Below are 23,189 nucleotides of genomic sequence, written 5' to 3' on the forward strand. Positions count from 1 at the left end.
CAAACGTAGCTACTGAGCTCCGATAGAAGAACGTTCTAAGTTGAAGCAGATTTTGGTAGTGATGTGCACCTTTTTCATAACCACATAGGCCAGCACCCATTTTGCTTCGCTGCTTTCACACCGCTGCTTATTTTGATGAAGGAGAGCTGGAGATGAGGTCGATCAACCTTCCTGGTCGTGGTACTTTTCCTGTAAGGGAAAATCCGCAAGTGACAGAGCTGCGCGTTCAGATGTTTCAGACCCTATAACGAGATTCGTGCATGTTGGACTTCCTTCTTTATATGACTGTCTTCAGTCATGTGTGGCTTGAGCTCGTATTACTTACGCAACTTTCCCTGCACATTCCTTTTTTTGGCGAATTGAGTGCAAGTCTCTCCGTTGAACTGCATTTCTGAAGTCTGTCAATCATTTTCTCCAACTGAAAGGTGTTCAGTGGATTTAACTCATCTTTCTTTCGGTCTGAAGGGGTGACCCGTTTAAATAATTTAACTTTCTTCAGTGACCCGTGCTGCTATTGCACTATGTTCACATTGGCTGAGCTGAACTAGAAGGTTGACTGTTTGAATTGTCGAGATACCCCTTATTTATGGCTTTGTAGCTCTTAATCTCTGTGATGAGGGTGTTCTCGAGGGCAAGGGGGGAGGGATGTTACTAGAAGAAGGTGGTCTTTTGACAGCAAATCACGATGATGATGAAAAAGCTATTTTGCTGAATACAGCCTAGAGCCTTTGGGACATAGGGGCATATTTATACTCCGTTTGCGCCGAATTAGCGTCGTTTTTTTCGACGCAAATGCGGCGCAAAAGTAACGCCATATTTATACTTTGGCGCTAGACGCGTCTAGCGCCAAAGTATGAGTAAAGAGCGTCATTTTTTAGCGTGAACGCCTTCCTTGCGTTAATGAGATGCAAGGTAGGCGTTCCCGTCCAAAAAAATGACTGCGACGCAAATGCGTCGTATTTATACTCCCGGGCAAAAATCACGCCCGGGAGTTGGCGGGGCAGAAAACCCTGCATTTGCGCCACTTTTTAACGCCTGGGTCAGGGCAGGCGTTAAGGGACCTGTGGGCTCAAAATGAGCCCACAGCTGCCCTCCCATGCCCCCAGGGACCCCCCCTGCCACCCTTGCCCACCCCAGGAGGACACCCAAGGATGGAGGGACCCACCCCAGGGACATTCAGGTAAGTTCAGGTAAGTATAAATATTTTTTTTTTTTTATATTTTTTTGTGGCATAGGGGGGCCTGATTTGTGCCCCCCTACATGCCTCAATGCCCAATGACCATGCCCAGGGGACATAAGTCCCCTGGGCATGGCCATTGGGCAAGGGGGCATGACTCCTGTCTTTACTAAGACAGGAGTCATGTAAATGGCGTCTGGGCGTCGTTAAAAATGGCGCAAATCGGGTGGAGGCGATTTTTTGGCGTCAACCTGACTTGCACCATTTTTAAGACGCCCTAGCGCCATTTTTCCCAACGCCGGCGCTGCCTGGTGTACGTGGTTTTTTTCCACGCACACCAGGCAGCGCCGGTCTGCTTGCGCCGGCTAACGCCATTCAATAAATACGGCGCCCGCATGGCGCTTCAGAATGGCGTTAGCCGGCGCAAAAAATGTTTACGCTAAACTGCGTTAGCGCAGTTTAGCGTCAAAAAGTATAAATACGGGCCATAGTCCCCCAAATTTGTATCCTTAACACTTTACTGAGTTTTCACCTGCTTGATGACCTTTCTTGGCTAGCTGAGGCCTGTGGGTAAGTGACCAGCACCCAGCTGATGTTTTCCTAGTTCACCTACCTCACCTTCGATAACTGCCAATGCAGTTTCAGTCCCAGAGGTAGGATCGATGGGGATTATAGAAGGATGGAAAGGCAACTGAGCACCATCCGTAGAGATGTCACTCTCTCATTTGATCTTTTATACCTAGCTTTTACATTTGATATTTGGGTTTCATACCTAGTTTTTATATTTGATATTTGGGATGTTCTTTCCTCACCGATATGCCTGTTCTGTTCTCTAGAGTTTCTTGCATGTTTACACTCCGGGTTGAACAGCATATTTACGCTCACCACTGACAAATATACCACACTCTGTTCCACCACACTGAGACAGAAACCCCACCACTGTGTTCTGTGCAAACCTGACTGACCAGCAGGAGTAGACACCACTGGGAATAAACCGAGAGCGACGGTGACAGACCAGCTCCTCTCAAAATAATGCTTGTGTATCCTCCAAAGGACAGTCCTTAAAGAAACTTATCAAATGCTAACTGGTATTAGGCCCAATATCTGTGGCTTTCAAACATGCCACTCTCACGCATATCAAAAAAATTGTCCATCAGACCCACATATATTGATGACCATACACATATCATCAACCTCCCTACTGTTTACAGTAAGGGCTAAGACATTTCAAAGAACTGAAACATTCTTTATATATCATGCAAAAGTCCAAAGCAGTGACCTGCAACAGGCTAAGTACAGATGGTTTGTCTATGTTACTCGAAGCAGAACATTAAGAAAACATGTCAGACGCTGCTAGTCATGCAGTCGATACTCTGATGGACGTTACCGACTGCTAATTGCCATTTGACCACATCAAACATCTTTGCTTTTTCTCAGCCGGGAATTGTAAATTGAGCAATTAATAGCATTTAGCACCCTCCTAAGAGGGTTCAACAATGATGTCCTCAACAGAGTGACGTACAACTTAATTGGAGACCATAGATAGGTTTTTAGGTTTCGCCTGCGCAGCGATTGTGCTATGCTTGTGAAATCTATTGTTAATATAAATCATAAAAGGTCCTTACATCCCACCACCTTAATTTTCATTGATTCCTGTGCTTGCCACTTACTTTTCCTCTGTGTGTATTGGCTGCAGCATGCTATTTCCTGTCTCCTCGAGTCTTTCTCTTATCAGTCTCCTGTGGCCCAAGTACTGTTTTCATCTGCTTTGGGGGACTTTTTTTAAGCTTTTGCCTGCACAGTGCTTGCCCCGTGCTTTTTTTTTTTTTACTTTCTGCTGAGTGCATGGCTCTCTACAGTTCGTCTCTGTCCATCATGTTGCCCCTCCCCACCCATTTTCCCTCCTCCCACACAGCACTTCAATGATAACCATCAACCATCTCAACACATCCCCGTCTTGGCCCTTGTGAGACTGCCGACATCTTGGAGTCAGGCAGCAGTTGCATACGTTTTGCTTATTCACTATCTCTCATACATCACATGATGGGTTGTTTTATAATTGGACATTACATTGTATATACCTTGGTGGGAGCACTCATTTTTTCATACCACTCTATATAGGTTACACGTTAAGATTGAGGAAATCAATGTAGCCACACCTTTGACCATTAACAAACCGATTCTGTGGTGAACGAACTAGTGATTTAACGCAGCACCATGTGGGTCAGATTTATAACACATTGAGTTATGACAGAGAGGACGCAGAGAATACTTCATGCGAGGAGAGCCTCACCCACCTATCGAAAATTTTATTGGCATGTTTATTAAGAGAAACTCTAACAGTTGATCATGAGCTCTTTCGAGAATCAAACACGAGTATCACCCTCGACACATTTTTATTTTGTTTCGGTTTGGTACTAACATGCAACTACTTTCTCTGCTTATGTTTTTCTGTAGGTTTTCCATGCATTCTCATTTGGTTACATAAGTCATATTTATTTACTGTATTAATACGTCTTCAGAACCCCTATGTCCTACCACCATCGGGTATATCATATAGTTATAGTGCCTTCTGCTGGCCAGAGGTACTTATTACACTTGCAAAACATTCAATATATCATACTTCACTGGCGGGCCTTTGGAATTTGATGTGACAAGAAGGTCACAACCCACTTTTGTTCTTGAAACCTAACTGCTACTGGATGGGCACCTTAAAAATTATAAATTGGTGTTTTCATGCACAGTACCTGTTAAATGGATGCTATACCTACATGAACTCCAAGCTGCTTCTCTTTTCAGAGGCAATCCAAGGAAAATGCCCAAGCCCTTTGCGGCACTAATCTGGCTCCGACATGACGGTGACCACCTTCTACACTAATCAACAACAGTAAGTACAGAACAGCGAGTAAAGAATTTTTATTTTCAAAACATGGAATCAATTGCTTTAACTGTTTTGATGGAGCCTTTAACTCGGGTGAGAATGTGGTGGTCACTACATTATCGAAACAGCCATGTTTTATCTGACTGCTGCATGCAGAAGACTGCCATTTTTTCCCTTAACGCACTCCATACAATTGACCCTGGTACTCAATGGGGCTGAGGAAACAAGGAAACAACCGGTCTCATCAGAATGGCAATATCAGAATATGGGGCATTCAGGACACCTGGGTAACACTATAAAAATCCAAAATATGCTGAGATTTCTTTACTCCGATACTTCGCCTGCTCAAAGGAGGGGATATTTGGCCATTGTTGTGGGCATGGATCACACTGGTACACATATCTCCAGTATTGCTTTGTCGGCAATAACCGAGGCAGTAACCGTGGAACTGAAAGCATGGTAAAGGTCTGATGACACAAGTGTACAATTATCTTATATTGCTAAATTCAGCCCACTGTTTGAGGGTTTTAGAAGCATTAAGAACACCTATCAATCTTCGTTAATGCACCACTCACACTGCACAGAGAGCACTCACACCATTCTTTCTGAACTCATTCAGTGCCCCCACACCTCTTAACATATTATAAATCCCATAGGCAAAACCTAATGCTTGTTTTTTCTTATTATTATCGCACGGGGTGGATGAGCAATGAAACAGAAGGAACAGGGGTGAGTGGGGGAGCAGCAACATGGAGGGGATAATTTATTAAAATAAATCCAAAGAGGAGGAAGCAATAGATAAGGTGGGAAGAGCTGGGAGCAAAATGGAGCACATGAGGTCGGCGGCATAAAAGCAGCCCGGACGTCAGAGAGTAAAGAGGGAGAGCTACTCCTCTGCACCAGCCAGGATACCCTTCGATGTGAGCAGTGCTCCATGCAAATACACATAACATAAAATAAAAGAGAGCTAGTGGAGTGACAGGGGGCAACATGGAGAGCTCAGGGAGGATGGTGTGGATTTGGTCAGGGGAGCTGCACACGAGGGAGTGAACCCAAAAGCACCTGCACTCACTTCAAGTGCTTAAACAAAAACAAACCCCAAAAAGTAGTTCCCCAAACATGCAGAAAGATACAAGTCAGCTAATCGAAAAGAAAGTAAAGCAACTGCTGCGCACAACAAGGACCAGACAAAAAACAAAATCAGTATATTAAAACAAGCATTAGCAATGTTAGTAGGTATGAATGAAAGTGCCTTTTGTGTAGATATGCAATAGGTCTTCATACACACACTGTGTCACTCATCTTTGCACTCATCTCTGAATAATCCTTCTATTCACCCTCTAGCACAACCACAATAAACAACACACATTATCAGCACCATATGCAACATGAATTAAAATGTTACATGTAGAAAAAATAAAATATGTACAAAATACAGTTGCCAAAATATTACAAAATCCCTAATAACAGAGCCTAATAAGGATTATTATAGTGCAAATCACCTGTCACTATTATTTGTTTAGGTGGGTCACCAGCACCAAACCCCTGACCTACTACATAACTTGTGAGATTCCATGTAACAAAATGCCTGCCTATAGCCTTTAGCACAGTGTAATAACAATGCACCCTTTAACACAGTTTGCTTTAACACACTATTAAAATTGAGTAGGTAAGTCCTACTTGCTTTGTCAAAATGTTTCATTATACACATATCACATCTAAGGAACCTGGTATAACATTTCACAGTGAACTGATAAAGCTTATATCCCGTCACCAAAGACTTGACACTATATACAACCTAGGCTTACAGAAGTTTGCAGAAGATGGCAACCATCAGGCATACATTTATAAAACTACTAATATGTACAAAATTACAGTTGGCAAAACAATATACAGGCCCCTCAATAGGGCCAAACAAGAATCATCACAGTGGAATTCTACACACATGGTTTGCTAGAATGGGTGACAAACAACTTAACACTTGCCTATGGTAGTGATTTTTGAGATTACATGTAACCAAATACTTTTCTACAGCCTGTAACATAAAGTGAAAAATCCACTCCTAGCGGCCTTCTGACTCCATTGTATGCTTTATCACAGTAAATAAGCCAGATCTACTGTCTTTTCATATTAAACAGACCAGACCTATAGTGTCAGGCATGACCCTTCCCTACACACCAGTCAAGGCTATAGTCATGAAATTCATGGCTTCCAATGTAGAAACCCCATTCATTTCAGTATGGGAACATATTATTAAACACACATGTGGTGAACTGTTATTCCATGAAATGCACGTTTCTAGCATATTCATCTACTCTGTAAATGTGTCATGAAGTTATGATAATCAGACTCATGCAAAGTACATTCAGTAATTGTTTAGTTTAGGAGTTATTCCAGGGATGTTATGAACACTATGACCATTTCCTTCTATAGTTCTATTATTTTATTTATTTTAATCACTTGTTTTTAGGCTACTTTATTTTAGCTTGAATACAAAGTTTGAAATTCTTAAACAAATGCAGGACAGAATCAATTTCAGTTAGCCTGTTTGCACTTTAACTCAAAGGAAGCATTTTTGTCAATTTTTTATCTAAACAGCATTTAGCCTAAAGTAAAACACCATCAGGAGCCACAAGCCTAGTACATCCTCTCGATATCTACCTCTATATCTCAAAGGTTTATAAGTAGACACTTAAAGTAAACATGAACTCAAGATGATACAAATGCTTAGGGACTTTTTAAGTAAGTGAGATATATTGCATCCCACTCGTTTAGTCTGGTTAGATCAAGCATCTTAAAATCCCTATTTGATTCTGCAATGCAGGCTAAAAGTCAATGGTATATCCTACATAAGCCCCCAGAACTGACCACTGAGGAGAGAGGAACCTCACCCACGGCACCAATCCAAATGCAGATCTAGGTAGGCATGGCACCAGATTCCACCTTAACCGAAGAAGGCTCCAGCAAGGCTCTCCAAGGCTCTGATGCTTTACCTGACTGGTGCCGGGATTATGTTTTCACACTGACATAATCCCTTTGCCCTTGTGCCTGAAATATCATGCAAGATATTCTAAACACAAAACAAACATTTTTGTCGCAGATATGCTCACCACCTTTGAAACTCTAGAAATAGACTTGTTATCTATTCATCTGCTCGTAGCATAGCACCTACAGATAGTATAATAAGGGTGTTAACAGCTACAAACTGTGATGTTACAATCAATCGTCCCTGTTGTTTTCTCCGTTCATGAAATGCACAGCTACTTTTAATTTTTATATTCTAAGATGTTGCCAAAAGGTTTTGTGAGCCCTAGATTCAGGAATGCCTATTCTGTTTCTAGTGATCCTTGTATGTGTAACTAGTTAATGAAAGGTCATTTGGATTACAACTGCATCACCGTCTGTTAGTAACCCAAAAAGCATGGATCCCACACCAGTAGGCATGCTCACTTGGTTTGTGGAGCTACTGTAAGCTGGTCTTTCCTGCTAAAGCGATGGTGGACTCAACTCAATGTCCCGGCCTCCATGAGTAAGGAAGCCAAACTTTGCAGCCTGGTCTACCAAACACCATAGCTGCTATCATTGACTTGTCATCTTAACACCTCGGGCTTCCTGAACTGAGCATAAGCTTTCCCACAAGGCAACCATTAGGCATACATTCATAAAACTGCCAATATATACAAAATTACAGCTGGCAGAGCAAAAGAGTATCTCTCCTAACTAGAACTAACAAGGGATCTCACAGTGTAAATCTTCTCTACTCAATGTCTGACAGAGGGGGGAACAAACACCAAAAACCCTTGCCTGCTGAGGTCATCTTTGATATCCCATGTAGCAAAAACCTATCAGTAGGCTTTAATTCAGAATAATAACAACCCACCCTTAGATGCCTATTAGCTTTAGCATATGCTTTTCACAAACACCATAACTTTGCATAATAAACAATAAGGCATGCAGTGTTTATCATTATCTTGTTGCCACAACAAACTTAAGCCCATTGCACTGAGCGTAAATTTTCCACAAGGCAACCATCCAGCAATACAGTCATAAAAGTACAAATGTATAAACTTTGCCACAAGGCAAAAAACACGACGTGTGATGTAACCAAATAATGTTGTGTGCACTACATTCAGGAGTTTTTAAATAAACATTTTAAAATAAATGTGCCGAAATGCATATTCAGTTTCTAGTGATCCTTGAGTGTGTAACTCATTAATGAAAGATCATTTGGATTACAAGTGCATCCCTAAAGTTTTTGAGGGACTGTTAGTAACCCAGAAAGCACAGACCCCACCCTGGTAGGTATGCTCAGTGGGTTTGTGGAGCTACTATATGCTGCTCTTCCCTGCTAAAGTGATGATGGACTCATCTCAGTGAGAATGGAAGCCAAAATTTGCAGACTTGGGCTACGCAACACCATAGCTGTTATCATTGGCTTGTCAACATACCTCCTCGGGCCTACTGAACTCAGCATGAGCTTTCCCAAAAGGTAATCATCAGGCATACATTCATAAAACTGTATATGTATACAAAATTACTGCTGACAAAGCAAAATAGTATCTCTCCCAAATAGGATTAACAAGGGTTCTTACAGTGCAAATCTTCTATACCCATTGTTTATCAGAGGGTTAACCAACACCACAAACCCTCGCCTGCTAAGGCGATCTTTGATATTCCATGTAGGAAATTCTATCAGTGGGCTTTAATTCAGAGTAATAACAACCCACTTTGAGATGACTAGTGACTTTTCCATATGCTTTTCGCAATCAAAGTAGCTTTTCCATACTAAACAATCAGGTATATAGGGGATCATTACGAGTTCAACAGACGTTTTTTATCGTCTGCCGAACTTCTGACTGGGAGGTTGCCGCCAAACAGGCTACCTCCCCACGAGGCCCATTGAGAGTTTCCCGCTAGGTCTGCAGGCGGAAACCTGAGTTTCTGCCCACAGGCCTAGCGGGAAACAGGCTACAGCATTGCCTCAGGCTCATAAACGAGCCGCGGCAATGCTGTAGCTTGCAGGGTGCACTAGCACCCTCGCAATGTTCACTGTCTGTAATGAACATTGCGAGGGTGCAGGCCAGGGGGGCCCCCTGCACCCATTCTTCAGTAGCCTTTTCATGGTGGTGCTACCGCCATGAAAAGGCTGGCGGAGAATGAGGTTGTAATCCCCTGTCGGATTAGGACCACCCTCAACCTCCAGACCACCGGGATCTCTGATCCTGGCAGAGCTGGCAGTTCCCTGGTGGCCTGACCGCCAGGGTTGTAATGTGGCAGTTGGACCACCGCATTGCTGGTCGTCCGACCCCCATCTGCGAGTCTGGCAGTCTAGTGACCACCAAAATCGTAATGAGGCCCATAGTGTTTATCATTATCTTGTCTCCATAACAAACTTAAGCTCATTGCACTGAGTGTAAAGTGTTCACATGGCAACCATCCGGCAATACAGCCATGAAAGTACACATTTTTAAACTGTGCCACAAGCCAAAAAATACATGCAGTATGTAGGAAGCAGGCTCGGTATATACTATATCAAAATGAGATATAGGCCCTCATTACCACTTCGGCGGTCTTTCGAAAAGACCGCCGAAGCCGCGGGCGCCACTATACCGCCAGTGCTGGCGGTATTGGTGGCTCCCTATTATGACTTTTCTGCTGGGCCATCGGACAGAAACAGCGTTTCCGTCCGCTGGCCCAGCAGAAAAGTCACATCAACATTGCAGCCGGCTCATAATAGAGCCAGCGGCAATGTTGATGTGCAGCAGGTGCAGCAGCACCCGTCATGCATTTCAGTGCCCGAAAGCAGCCTGGAAGCCTGGCGGTCAAGTGGACGGGCCGGCGGTATGGCCGTGGCTAATGCGCCACGGTCATATTACACTGGTGGAACACCGCCAGCCTGTTGGCGGTGTTACCGCCAGTGTACCGCCGGCCGCCAGGGTCATAATGAGGCCCATAGTGTGCACAGAGTCCGGGGTTCCCCAAGAGGCTTGACAGAGGCAATAATAGATCATACTAATGCTTTATTTGTGGTAGTGTGGTCAAGCAGTTAGGCTTATCAGAGGGTAGTGTTAAGCAATTGTTGTACACACACAAGCAATAAGTGAAAACACACACTCAATGACTTAACTCCAGGCCTATAAGTTTTTATGTAGAAAAAAATTATTTTGTTAATAAATTTCTAGAACCACAAGATTCATTTAGCAGGTAAGTACATCAAATGAAAGGTACTTTGCATAGTAATACTTAGGACTTTGAATAAAATCAACATTGTACACAGTTTTCATTAAAATGGCAAAAAGCTACTTTAAAAGTGGACACTACAATTTTCAACAGTTCCTGGGGGAGGTGAGTAAAGTACAGTTTCTGAGGTAAGTACCACGCTTAAGGGTTCAGGCTCCAGGGCATAGGTAGCCCACTGTTGGGGGTTCAAGGCAAACCCAAGCACCCAGCACCAGCAACACAGGGCCGGTCAGGTGCAGAGGTCAAACAGGAGCCAAAATAACGAAATAACGTGGGCGCCTATGGAGACAGGGGGTACTCCGGTTCTAATCTACTTGAAGGTAAGTACCCACGTTGTCGGAGGTCAGACTAGGGGGGCTTGGCAGAGCACAGGAGGGGCCTCAAGTAGGCACACAACACACACCCTCAGCGGCACAGGGACGGCCGGGTGCAGTGGGCAAACAGGGCATCGGGTGTTCAATAGGATTCAATTGAGGGACCCGGGGGTCACTCAGTCACTGCAGGCAGGGCACAGGGGGGCTTCTCAGGTCAGCCGCCAACTGGGCACTGATGAGGGCTGCCTGCTGGTCGTTGCTGCACCAGTGGTCCGTTTCTCACGGGCCTGGGGGCTGTGGGTGCAGTGCTTCTCCAGGCATCGGATATCCTCATCCCGGGCAGTCACGGTCGGGGGGTCCTCGGGATTCCCTCTGCAGGCATCATCGTGGGGGTGCAGGGAGGTCAGCCCAGGGTGCACACATCGTCGGAGTCACCTGGGGGTCCTCTCTGGATAGTTAGTTCCTCTGGACACGGGCCGGGGGCGTCGGGTGCAGAGTGTTGGGGACTCACGCTTCTGGAGTGAGGTGGGAGTCCCTTCAAAGATGGTTTCTTCTTTCATGGTTGGACAGGTCTGATGTCCACGGGAGTTATTGATCCTTCTTAGGTGCAGGGCAGTCCTCTGAATCGGCAGAGGTCGCTGGGCCGCAGCATGCGTCACTGGTGCAGGTTCTCTGAAGTAGCCGGTAGGGCTGGACCAAAGCAGTTGTCGTCTTCCTTCTTCTCTGCTGGGTTTTTTCAGCTAAGCAGTCCTTCATCTTTGTAGGTCGTCAGGAATCTGATGATCTGGGTTCAGGGTCACCCCTAAATACAAAATTTAGGGGTGTGCTAGGGTCAGGGGGCAGTAGCCAATGGCTACTGTCCCTGAGGGTGGCTACACCCTCCTTGTGCCCACTCCCTCTGTGGAGGGAGGCACATCCCTATGATTATTGGTCCTACTCCTCCAAAGCAAGATAGAGGATTTCTCAAGGAGGTGGTCACTCCTCCTTGTTTTTCTCATTATCCCTCTGGACTTGCTGCCAAAAGTGGGGGCTCGTCCAGGGGATGTGCATCTCCACTTGCTGGAGTGCCCTGGGGGCATTGTAACACCAGCCCTGAGCCTCTGAGGCTCACCGCCAGGTGTTACAATTCCTGCAGGGGGAAGGTGTGAAGCACCTCCACCCAGTGCAGGCTTTGTTTCTGGCCCCATGGAGCACAAAGGCTCTCACTCCAGGGGGTTAGAAACTCATCTCTCAGTGGCATGCTGGTGATAGAGCGGTCCGTACTAGTAATTTTACCTGTATTCGGACACTCTTTAGGCCGATGAATCTTTTGACTAAGTGGGACTCTCTGTACTCCTAATCGATCAATTGCGTCAAATCAATAATCAATAACGAACATAAGCAACACCCTGATCAACATAACACTTAACAATTAATCCAGAATACATTTCGGCGAACCCTGACCTTTCAGTCAGGAATAACCACACCAGTTTATTGCAAGTTAGTGAATTTATTTCCCTATATTAACAAAGCTAGCACAATATAGATGTGTCTCAACACCAAATGATAAACATAAATGAACATTAATAGCTGTCCATAGCGGCGAAACAAGTGTAATCTATGTAGCATTTGAATCACAAGGCATTCGATAATAGCAATGCAAATCACTAATACGATAATCTGTAATGAACTAATCGCATACATTTAGTCAGCATAACAAGATCTCAAATTGCATCGTGCGACATATGGAATCCTCGTCTAACCTCAAATTAGCATCGGCATGTGGGACTTCATGCAAAAACAATTTAGCAACATTAATTTAGAAAAACTCCTAACTAGGGCTCTTATCAAAATCAGCAGTTGGTTACCTAAAGGAAACACAATGCAATTTTACAATTTCCTTTCATATTTACCAATTACGATCAGCATACAAGGAAGTCTTCGTCTCACAGGTACCGTTCTTCGGTCAGCATGGGTACAGTTTCGATCGGCATGGGACGGGGCAAAGGGGCAGGGGTGGACGGGGCAATTGCCTCACGGCGGCAAGGTAAAACTACTACTTCATGCAAAGGGACAAATCAAAGTTAAAGTCTCTAGGGCCAGAATCATTTAAAGTCTCTTTCTCTCGATTAGAGAAAGCATCAAAGTCTCTCAAAATGGCGTCGCAGCAAAGTGGGCCATAATAGCTACGAAGTCTGCAAAATGGCGTAGTGTCTGGGTAATGGCCTCAATGATTTCTCAATGGCTACCTTCTTCTCGTGCACCTGGTTTTTATAGACAACAGTTCGAATCCAGTAGGGTCTTCCATTGGAGGGTTCATAGGTTAGCTTCAAATTTGTCCAATCAAAAACGACAGTTCTCAAGCTTTTACTTAAGCATACATTATCCTTGGAGATGGGTACGCAAGTTGCAACATTGTCTACCAATTAGCTCACTTTCAGAGCCTCCATTGTCCGCACCTGCAAATCGACCTTGAAGTAAGGAGAAAATATGCCAGGCTGGCACTAACTTTAAGATAAGCATGTGAACAGTTTCTGTGGAAAAGTACAGCTTCAAGCAGAAATACACGTTTATTAGCACAGTGGAAAAATACGAGCATCTAAACCGTGAGACCAGGCAACTAGGCCAAAGCCTCCGCTAAAGTAATGCTAAGCTAAAACATTTCAAACAAGCAAATCGTAGCACACGTTTATGATTATGTCGGATTAGTGCAATTCTAATACACCACGTTATATAAAGCTCGCGTATAAATGATGGCAAACTACCCTAAGGGCACATTTTGTCCCCGTACAATCTTTATTAGTTCGGTTAAAGTCACACATGATTATTTCACACTACGTCTACGCGTTAATAAATGTAAAACCTTCATTTTCTGCTTCATCACTGGCACAGACCAGTTAGTCCTGCACTGAATGATTGGGTAAAATACAGGGGGCATCTCTAAGATGCCCTCTGTGTGCATTTTCTAATAAATCCAACACTGACATCAGTGTGGGTTTATTATTCTGAGAAGTTTGGTACCAAACTTCCCAGTATTCAGTGTAGCCATTATGGAACTGTGGAGTTCGTTTTGACAAACTCCCAGACTATGGGCCTGATTCTAACTTTGGAGGACGGTGTTAAACCGTCCCAAAAGTGGCGGATATACCACCTACCGTATTACGAGTTCCATAGGATATAATGGACTCGTAATACGGTAGGTGGTATATCCGCCACTTTTGGGACGGTTTAACACCGTCCTCCAAAGTTAGAATCAGGCCCTATATACTTAATGTGGCCACACTGTACTTACAATGTCTAAGAATGGACTTAGACACTGTAGGGGCATATTGCTCACGCAGCTATGCCCTCACCTGTGGTATAGTGCAGCCTGCCTTACCTATGCCACAGGCAGTGTTTTGTGTGCATGGCACCCTGAGGGGGATGCCATGTCGACTTTGCCTTTTTCTCCCCACCAACACACACGCAATCTGCAATGGCAGTGTGCATGTGTTAGGTGAGGGGTCCTTTAGGGTGGCACAACACATGCTGCAGCCCCTAGGGACCTTTCCTGGTCACAGGGCCCTTGGTACCAGTGGTACCTTTTACAAGGGACTTATCTGTGTGCCAGGGGTGTGCCAATTGTGGAAACAATGGTACATTGTTAGTGAAAGAACACTGGTGCCGGGGCCTGGTTAGCAGGGTCCCAGCACACTCTCAGTCAAGTCAGTATCAATATCAGGCAAAAAGTGGGGGGGGTAACTGCAACAAGGAGCCATTTTCCTACACAGTCGTTTTAGTGGATGTTAATTTGGCCCACTCAAAACCTGTACTCAGGTGGACCAGCATGTGAGTGGAGTCCAACCCCCTCTCTCTGAACTCTGAAAGCTCTTTTTTGGTGATCATATAAGGAAAGGTGACATTTGCACTGCCAAACCAGACCTAAAAATTAATATACGTTACTGACTACCCTCCTCCTATCTGTGCTATTGCAGAGAAAAACAATGTATAGTATCTAGTTATCTAAAATACTTTAATACCATCACAATGTCATATGTGTTCCCCTGAAAGTTTTTTGTGGAAGCACACAACTACTACCCACTCAAAACATGCAATTCTGGCTCCCAACATGGAAGTGAAGTCAAAGCCCTGCTCCTAGTGATTCTCACCAAATTGTCTGGCAAAAGCTGTGCTGTCAAGCCAGAACCTAAAGAATTCTTAACAGACAGAGATATATATATATATAAATATGCAGAGAGGATGACAAATGTATAATGCCCCTTCTTATTTTTATTTTTTTTGGTGCAGTTAAAGATATAAATAAGAGGTGGTTTATTGCTTACTTTCAAAATACATTGTAAATGTTGGGCCTCATTATGACCCTGGAGGCCGGCGGTAAGCTGGCGGTAACACCGCCAACAGGCTGGCGGTGTTCCGCCAGCTATTATGACCGTGGTGCTATAACCACGGCCATACCACCAGCCCCTCCACTATACCGCCAGGCGAAAGCAAGCACCGCTGCCCTGGGGATTATGAGTCCCCGACCGCCAGCCTGGCCACGGCAGTAAACACCGCCATGGAAAGGCTGGCAGTAAGGGGTACTTGGGGTGCCCCAGGGGGGCCCCTGCACTGCCCATGCACTTGGCATGGGCAGTGCAGGGGCCTCCAGACATAGCCCCGTCGCTCATTTCACAGCCCGAATTTCGGGCAGTGAAATGCGCGACGGGTGCTACTGCACCAGTTGCACATCAGCATTGCTGCCAGCTCTATTACGAGCCGGCAAGAATGTTGATGTGACTTTTCCACTGGGCCAGCGGACGCTAACACTGTTACCGTCCTCTGGCCCAGCGGAAAAGTTGTAGTAGGGAGCCAGAAATACCGCCAGCACTGGTGGTATTCTGACTCCCGCAGCCTCGGCGGTCTTTTGAAAATACCACTGAGGTTGTATTGAGGGCCTTTATCTTTTGTTTCTCTTATGTGAAGTGGGTTTCTTCAAAGACAGGTCCCACAAATGTTTTTATTATCTGTTTCTGTGTAAAAAAGTATGAAACAAAAATACACACAGATCCTTTATGTATAACAAGTAAATAAGTGTAGTCAGCTTTGTTTTTCAGTTTTATTTATCCTTGTCTGTGTGCTTCCTGCTCCCTACAGTGATTATTTATTTTGTTTGCTCATCCCTGGGGCATCTACTGCCTGGTCTGTGATGTGTTTTGTCATAAAATAGATTTCTTTAATCAGTGCTCCAGGTTTGTATTTTGCATAGGTCTTTCTCTAGAAATCAGTTTTGTTAGTATTATTTCCTATGGTGATTTTAGAGATGCACAAAAAACATATCCATTTCTTTTGATTAAATATTTTATCTTACTTATTTCTTTGCTTTTCCACAGGGAGAAAAGAATAAAAAGTGGCACTTTACACTCCTCAAATAAAAAAGTCCCTAAGATAGGCACTGTCATGTGATGTGTCTACTGTTACTGTGTAGTCACTACTTATAGGGACATTACATCACACAAAAGCACCACATAAATATCTACTTCACATGCATGCTTCAAAGGAATTTTACTTCTTGGGCCTTTCCTTTGAAGGTTGTTGTACTCACAGCTCACAATTCTTGCGCTCAGTCTCTAACTTGTTTAAATGAAGAACTGTTTACACTTAAAATTTTACTGGTGGTTAAATTGTGCACCATGTAACTTTGCCATATTGCATCAGGTATTTCACCAATTTTACACTATTTCTAAATCTTACACGCACACATCATAAATAGTCAATCTTTGCTGTATATGTTTGGGGGCCTTTATTACCTAATTTGTTTTCTAAAACAATCTAGCATTTTACTGAGTGATTTGAGGAGCAAATGCTTGCATGATGTCATCAGTGATGTCATTTACTGTGTCATGAGTGATGTAATATGTGAGGTCATAAGCAGTGCATGGTGAGGACCCAAGTTGTAGTTAGCTCACTAAGATATCATTGATGAATTTCAGTGCTTTTTCTGTCTTTAAACATTAGTTTGTACATTACATTGTCACAGTGAAAACAAATGTGAAGGTAAATGTTACCACGTTTTAGGGAGAGAGCACATTAGCACTGGTTAGCAGTCCTAATGCCAACAAAAACGAGTCTAGAAAACAGGAGGGGTTAGGGCAAAAAGTCTGGGAGAAGACTACGCTATGCCAGGTCTGACAGTTGTCATGATCTTCAGATGGCATACCTTGCATAGGCATGTCGAATGACTCACTTGGCGCTTGAAAACTCTCTCTGTTAAACACAAATCCAGGAATGGTGGTTAGCAAAATCATTTGAGGTTGTTTCTGGGGGGGGTTATTTCAATAGAGACTCCTGCATGGGCAATCAAATGGCTCATTTTGGTTTTTTTTAACCTACCAATACTGTATGTGCTCCAACGAGACCCTTCAATTTAATAAGACTGCCGCTCGGGAACACCGCATGGGTTTTACTTCCTGGTTGAGGGAACTGCAGGACTACCACAGGTCCAGGAATTCCTAAGAAAATGTTGTGTTCACTAGGAAGGGTTAGTTTTCTTAACATTTGAGCCTAGATATTTCTAAATAAAAATGGTGTCTTGAATATTTTATTGGCATTTCTGTGTTTTTCGGTGTCGAATGACTTCGACATAGTACCTATGACAGACATAGAAACACCATCTCATTGGCTGATGGTATTAGTTGATGTATAGACGGGCAGTTTACATTCTCTATTATTAGGGAGTGGCAGTTCACAGGACTCACACTCCGTCCAGTGTCTGGTGTCTTTTTTACCTTTTTAAAGAATTTATTTCGGGTTTTCATCAAAACGAAAAATGAAGTCAGGAGAAAGAGACAAACAACAGTCCGCTACTGTGTGGGAGTTTTTCACCATCCCTCAGGTGAAAACAAGGAGCTGCGAAGTGGTGACCTGCAGCCTCTGCATCAAGCAGGTTTCCAAGAGGTAACAGGAAGTCTGTACCCTCGCCATGCACTGCTTATGACCTGACATATTACATCACTCATGATATGTCCTAGGATATCATTAATAACATCACTGAATGTGTCTGAAAAAAACATAATTAATGATATCACTGTGCTTGGCAATTCTGCAAGTTGTAGTTACTTTAGTTAACTACAAGTGGTAAATTTCAGTGTTTGTTTGAGTTTAAAATGTTCCATTTCTACTAAAATTCTCACCTAACTATAATGTCACTTTAACCATGCATTTCACAGCATCACTGGGACCACAAACCCCAGACCTACTTGGGGCAGTAGGAGGATCCTTTACCACCTGCCTATCTACTGGCTATAAGGGTGAAATTTTATAAAACACTTTCTCAGTTTATTCTTTGCCAATAACTATGTCACCCCTGCCCTCTGCATTTATTCTATGTGACTTTGCCCGATGGGTAAGCGCAAAGCCTCAAAGTCACTTGAAGGAAAACAGAACAAGAGTACAAAATTAATGGCCAAAGACTCTGCCGTCAAGCCTCAAACTGACACTATATTAGAGGACATCAACATATTAATCAAAGAGGTAGAAGCCCTGCGGGGGTGTTGACAAAGCCAAAAGTAAGAAACAAGAAATGTCTATCCCTAATGTTGTTCCTATATTTGGCAAAAAATTTATGAGTAAACCTGGGACGGATAGCCAGAGACCTACTTCCCCAGTTGACTTGATACCTAACTCGTCGCAAAAGGTTGCCATAGAAAATGCAGTTGTCACTAGGCTTGTTGTTTCTATCCGTGTTCCTCTAGAACCTAAAATCATATGCATAAATGACTTCTCTGTCCTCTCAGATGACCAACCATGTAGTGGCCCTGAACAAACATTAGGGAAGGCCAGGGAGGGTCTCAAACGAGAGGGTGAGGGGGTTTTAACTGATGTGGAAACAAAGTGGGAGGCAACTGACAGTAAAACACCAGGTAACATAAATGCAACCATGATTATCCAGGATGGGATAAGAGACCTAAGGGCAAAACTAGTGGCTCTAACGGCACTGTAGAAAAATTTCAAAACAATAAACATCTCACGAGCCCTGCTGGAGCCAGATTGTCAACTAATCTCCGCTGTATAGCGCACACTAGCATGGAAGATGAGCACAAAGGGCATAAACCTGATAGGTATAGAATCCATTAAGGCGTGGGTTTCAAGGAGCGGAAGGAGGCAGACCCATATATAATTGCACACATACCACAGCTATTGCATCCCCCCCCCACCCCTAAGGGAGCGGCCATAGCAAGGTAAGGCCCATAGTGATGGGAAATAGGCCACCCGTACCCAACATTAGCAAGCATAATGGGTCTCTACCTTCAGAGTCCAAGCAAGGGGATGCATATGGGAGGGGGTACGAGGAGGATGATGGGAAGTCAGGTTTTATGTATGTGGTAAATGTGCCTAAACTGAATTCTGGGGAAATAGAGGATGAGGATAAACTAAAAAACAAATGTATTTTTCTCATAAGGTCCTCTGTAATTGTTGTTCCCTAATTCGTTCAGATACTGTTCAAGGATGAAGATTTCACGATCCATTAGCACCAGGGGGGAATTTAGATTAAAATGAGCTTAGTCAAATACATCTATGTGGCTGAAGGCCTAGTTGGACTAGGATTACACAAAAAAACCCTGCCAGGTAGCTGCATTCAGTTCAAATATAGCCCCCCCCCCCATGTTTCCATTTCCATTTTTCACTTGTTATTCCTATTGCAAGAGAGGAACAAGGGGTGTCTACAGTTGATTGACTTGGACCCAGGGTCATGATATACTCACCAGGGCCTCGGAAATTCAGTCCACAGAGGTGGCGCTTCCTGAAGATCAAATGGAGGAGGCTGACCCTTGTAGAGTGTTACCAGTTGGGGAGCCCCTCACCACAGTAGCATGTGTGCAAAATGAGGGCGCAAATATCATCAACATCTTGTCCTGGAATGTGGCAGGTCACAAAATCCAATCTTGGTGATCCCACATATTCTCATTAGTTGACCAATTTGATATTTTTATTTTTAATCAATCAATCAATCAATCAGGATTTATAAAGTGTGGCTAATCACCCAATAGAGTATCCAGGCATTTGTAGGTCCCGGAAGCTTATTCGAACAGCCAGGTCTTGAGGGTCCTTTGGATTTCTGAAAGTGAGGTGATGGTCCAGAGGTGTGTGGGGAGGCTGTTCCAGGTTTTTGCTGCAACGTGAGAGAAGGAGAATCCTCCACTTCTGCTTGGGTAGATGCGGGGTGTATGGGCAATTGGAGGAAAGGCAGACCAAAGTCTTCTCTATGGTTGGTGGAAGTTCAGGCGGTGGTTAATGTACGCAGGTCCTTGGTTGTGAATGAGCTGTGTGTGCGTGGGTCAGCAGCTTGAATTGTCATCTCTTCTGTATGGGGAGCCAGTGGAGTTGCCTGAGGTGGGGTGTGATGTGGGGTGTGAGTCTGGCTGCAGCGTTCTGTATGGTCTGAAGTCTCTATAGGAGGTGCACGGTTATTCCTACGTAGAGGGCGTTGCCATAGTCCAGTCAGCTGGTGATGAGGGCCTGTGCACGGTGCATCTCGTGTGTAGAAGTAGCCATTTGAAGATCTCATATAGCATGCAAAAAGTGAGGAAGCAGGCAGAGGAGACAGCATTGATCTGTGATTTCATGGTGAGCTTGTTGTCAATGATGATTCTGAGGTTTCTGTCATGGTTGGAGTGAGTGGGTGTGGGTCCTAGGTCTGATGGCCGTCAGGAGTTTTTCCATGTCCTGCTGCTGTTGCCAAAGATCAGTTTTTCCATCTTGTCTGTGTTCAGGTCAAATCAGTGACGCTTGTCATGCATCTGTGGAAGCTTGTTCTAGTAGTGAAAGGGTCATCAGTGAGTGAGAGGATGAGGTAGGTGTCGTCTGCGTATGAAATGATGTTAAGACCATAGGATTTGACGATGTTGGCCAGCAGGATCATATATGCATTGAAGAGCGTGGGGCTGAGTGATGAGCCCTGGGGGACACCGCAGGTGATCTCCTTGGGTTCGGAGATGAAAGGTGGGAGGTAGATATTGTGGGTTCTTCCGATGAGGAAGGAGGTGATCCATCTGAACACATCCCCTTGGATGTAGTGGAGTCTTCCAATCAGCATGTTGTGGGATACGGTGTCGAAGGCTGCCGAGAGGTTGAGGAGGATCAAAGCTGCTGTTTGTCCTCAGTCAAGCGGGCTGTGCCCAGGGAAGTATCAGTGCTGTGATTGCTGCGGAAGCCAGATAGGGAGTCATCAAGTAGTTGGTTCTGCTCCAGGTATGTCATGAGTTGCTTGTTGATGATCTTATCCAGTACCTTCACTGAGAATGGGAGCAGGGAGATTGGCCAGTAGGTTTTGGGTTCGCTGGAGTCAGCGGAGGGTTTTTTAAGTAGTGGCCTGACTTTAACTTGTTTCCAGGCGTCAGAAAATGCGGTGTTGAACAGGGTGGTGAGTTCCTGGCCGATCTTTTGGTTTCCAAGGTTGAAGATGTAGTACAGGAATGGGTCTATGGGAGCTCCTGAGTGGGTGGACTTCATGGTGGAGGTGATGTCCTGGGTGGAGAGGATGTTCCAGGTGGTCAGTATGTGGTTCGTGTCGATTACTGTGTTGGCATATCTGTCGAGGAAGTCCGTAGTTGTGGGTTGGGGTTCAAAGTTTCAGTATATGGTTGTGATCTTGCTGTGGAAGAAGTGGGCAATGTTGTCATACTGCTCCTGAGGGTGTGATGTTTTCGCTGGCAGCTGGGCTGTAGAATTCCTAAACGATGTTGAAAAGTTCCTTGGTGTTGTTGGTGCTGGTTTCGATGCGTGTGGCAAGGCCTGTCTTCTTTCTTGCCCTCAGCAGGCAGTGGTACAGGTTGAGGGAGGCCTTGAAGGCTGCTCTGTCGGAGGTGTCACGCCATCTCCTCTCCAGCTGTTTGCTGTCTTGTTTTGCTGTTCTGAGTTCTTGGGTGTACCAGCTGGCCTTTTTGGAGGATTTTCTTTGGATGCTGCTCTTGATGGGGATGATGCAATTGATGATCCAGGAGTTTAAGTTTTTTCACTCCCTGTTTGAGTTTTGTGGTGGTAGCAAGGTTAGAGGTGTTGAGGGTGTCTGCCCAGCTGGTGTCTTAGATTTTTATCACCTCCGTGGGGGGGCACAGGTCATTTTTGGGGTGGAGGTGTGGAGGCTGGAGATGCTGAAGTGGACTATAGAGGGATCAGTCCATGTTAGTTCTGTAACATGGCTGCATTTGACGCAGTTTCTGCAGGTGAAAATGGGGTCCAGCTTATGTCAGGTTGTGGATGATCTGGGTCAATCAGAGGCTGCTAATATTGTCAAGGAGGTGTGCAGTGTTGTTGTTGCGGTTTGTTGATGTGGAAATGAAGGTCGCTGAGAAAGATGTAGTCCTTGGATTCTAAGGCTAGGGGGCACAAAGAAGTATGGGGGCGGTGGTGTTGTTAGTGGTGGTGGTGCACTGTATGGTCTTTTTGTGGATGATGGATATTCCTTCTCCTGGCTTGTTTGGTGCTGAGTGATTTTATATCCGTCGGGGATCGCTGTGGCAATGTCTGGGGTGGATGTGGGGTTGAGCCACGTCTCGGAGAGGAAGACGATGTTGGGTGCAAGGGTGGCAATGAGGTCCCATAATTCGGTGAAATGCTTGCATACTTAGCATGTGTTGAGAAGGGTGCATGCGAGTTGGTGTTTTTGTTCAGGTGTCATCTGTGGTGTGTTCTGGTTGCAGCTGGTCTGTGGGCTGGTGTGTGTGCTGTGGCAGGTGAAATGGCAGTGGGTAAAGGTAAAGAGTCCTAATGTGGAGTGTAGGTCAGCGCCATGGCAGTGTTTGTTGTGGCGTCCAGGTCGAGGATGGAGAGCTCGGCGAGGGTGCATCTTCAGTGGGAGGGAGGACCAAGGGTCATGGCGTTGGGCATGATCCAGGCAGTCCAGGCATGGATGGGAGCAGACGGTCTTGCCTTTGGCTCGCCTTCAGTGTGCCAGCGGTATTAAGTAGGTCCTGAGGTGGGCGGGGATTCTGTTGGCAGTAAGAATAATGAGTGGGAAAACCCGATCAAGGAGACATGATACCTGGATCCTGTTTATAGGGCAAGTTATATGAATTTCTACATCCCAGGCTAGTACAAAGGGAAAGGCCAGCCTTACAGTGGCTTAATAATATGGATACAATCATCGTTGAATGCTAGAATAGGCTCTTTTGATACTGCCTCCCCCGATATACAGGGCATAACTGTAGCCAATGAGGATGGCCATACATGTTATGTCTATAATGTCTATAATCTAGGGTTTGGGGGGAACACCTGCATTGAAACAGCTTAAGGCTCATAGGGGGAAATTTGACTTCCACAACTCCCTTATAATAGCAGGTGATTTCAAAACAACTTTCAAACTCATTGACAATTATGCCCATTCCTTTACTGAGGATGAGGGTGCAAAATGTGGTATTCCTGCCATAGAGGCAGTGCCAGTGAAACGATGGACTGAGGCTGCTTTTCAGTTAATGTCATTTACATTGACCTATGGCATGAACGCATGCAAGGGGCAGACCAGATTGAATTTGCAAGCCCTCCACACTTAAAATTGTTTAGGGCAATCTAGTAGGATTGCCTATATGAAGGTGTCCCTGTCTCAGAAATTTGAATTAGACAC

The 23,189-nt window shown here is 44.7% G+C and overlaps 1 protein-coding gene across 1 annotated transcript in view; it reads left to right on the forward strand.

The window, feature by feature from the left end:
• Positions 1-3,949: 3,949 nt before the first annotated feature.
• The window catches only part of LOC138287084 (glycine N-acyltransferase-like), a 208,140-nt gene continuing 188,900 nt past the window's right edge, over positions 3,950-23,189 (forward strand). Inside the window, exon 1 of the mRNA XM_069227446.1 lies at positions 3,950-4,064. The gene's annotated coding sequence lies outside the window, so the exon portion shown is untranslated. The remainder of the gene's footprint in view (positions 4,065-23,189) is intronic.

This window comes from Pleurodeles waltl, chromosome 4_1 (assembly GCF_031143425.1).
Source record: "Pleurodeles waltl isolate 20211129_DDA chromosome 4_1, aPleWal1.hap1.20221129, whole genome shotgun sequence".
In the NCBI taxonomy this organism is placed as follows: Eukaryota; Metazoa; Chordata; class Amphibia; order Caudata; family Salamandridae; genus Pleurodeles; species Pleurodeles waltl.